We start from the raw sequence: 1454 nt of genomic DNA, 5'->3' as shown, positions 1-1454 counted from the left end.
AAAAAAGGTGAAAAGCAACTGTTTTGACTATTTGGGCTGTCTCTAATGTAAAGAATGTACCTAAATCCATGGTTCCCTTTCTGTTTTACTACAAGCTGCTGCTTATGCGTAGAAAAAAACAATATTTCCCAGAGCAAAAGACTTTCTCAGCCGTGCGTACGGCTGGTGTTGCTTCAGACACCAGAAAACTGCATCTGTTCTGCTTGTGGATTCCCTCCTGACTAGGCTGTGTGAGCTACACGCTGACAACCCATTGCAGCCTCCACAGGGAGCCACTTAGAAAATACACCATGAAATAACAGCAGAGACAGCTTGTCTCCTCTAGCATCTCTTCTGGGTACTCACTGCTTGCACTTCTCTCAGCTGTCTGGCAGCCAGTAATGCCCAGTTACCTGGGGCCCTCCCAGCAGCCTCACCGTTGCGTAGCCAGGGTATTTGTCAGCAAACACCATAACGTCTGTTGTGCAGTGTGCCCACGTGCCAAGGCCCCACAGAAAACAGAGTTGTGCAGCCTTGGTCCACCAAGCACAGGTCTGTTGAACTACTGCTTCTGCTTTTCTGCTCCACAGAGAGACCGGAACCGTGCAGAGCTGCTTGAATTTCTGAACTCTGCCTTATAATGGGAAGAGTGTGACCAAGGACTTGTAAATACGCCAAGCCGGTGATGATTATGCCTAGCAAAAAAGCTAAAGAAAACTCAGGGAAAAGGATGCCGAGTTTGACAAGACCAGACTCCTGCTGAGACAATCAGGATATCCTTTTTTAATGGCAAAATGAAGATCAAACGATAACTTGTTAACGAAGATCTATGTCCTTCTTTTGAGATGCTAAGGTAACAGCCAGGCTGTGGTGTTTTAGAAGATCCTAAGAGTGTGTCATTGGCAATGACATGAATTGACACGCTGAGGTCCAATTCTATCCTAACTGCATGCAGAACACACTTTTAATTTCAAATGTCTTAAAGTTTCCAGTAGCTTAAAGAAAGCGGATTATTTGTAACTGTCTGTTAAAAGATGAGGCATTTCTATGTGTATATTTTTTCCAGTAGTGGTTTTACTTGTCCTAAAGAGCAGGTTGACCTTTGTAAATAGAACATCCTTTTACATAAATGCTTTTTTGACAGTTCATTCATTAATATATTATTTTATTTCAGAGTGTGAGGTGTGGTCTTTCTCTGGATGGTTTTATTACTCTTGTCACTAGAAGTATCAGCACTAAATATTCTGGAGCTGGATAATTTGTATTCCAAAACTGAAGAGGGAAAGTTTTTGGTTCTCTTTATCTGGATCAGCTGCTCACAGGCAGCACGCACTCGCTGTAACTAATTTACTCCCATATCTCAAGTTGCAGTTCCTAGAGCTAAGAAGCCTGAAAATCTGGCCTGCCTTTTGACCCTGTGAGCTGTTTGTCAAATCTTCCTCTGTCTGAAGTGCTGCCAGCACGTAGCACGCATC

At 43.3% G+C, this 1454-nt stretch overlaps 1 protein-coding gene across 1 annotated transcript in view; it reads left to right on the top strand.

Moving 5' to 3' along the window:
• Positions 1–1154, top strand: part of LOC104909580 (corepressor interacting with RBPJ 1-like) — a 5907-nt gene extending 4753 nt beyond the window's left edge. The window contains exon 5 of the transcript XR_002111758.2: positions 570–1154. The gene's annotated coding sequence lies outside the window, so the exon portion shown is untranslated. The remainder of the gene's footprint in view (positions 1–569) is intronic.
• The last annotated feature ends 300 nt before the right edge of the window (positions 1155–1454 follow it).

This window comes from Meleagris gallopavo, chromosome 2 (assembly GCF_000146605.3).
Source record: "Meleagris gallopavo isolate NT-WF06-2002-E0010 breed Aviagen turkey brand Nicholas breeding stock chromosome 2, Turkey_5.1, whole genome shotgun sequence".
In the NCBI taxonomy this organism is placed as follows: Eukaryota; Metazoa; Chordata; class Aves; order Galliformes; family Phasianidae; genus Meleagris; species Meleagris gallopavo.
This window is presented reverse-complemented; position numbering and strand designations above follow the sequence as displayed.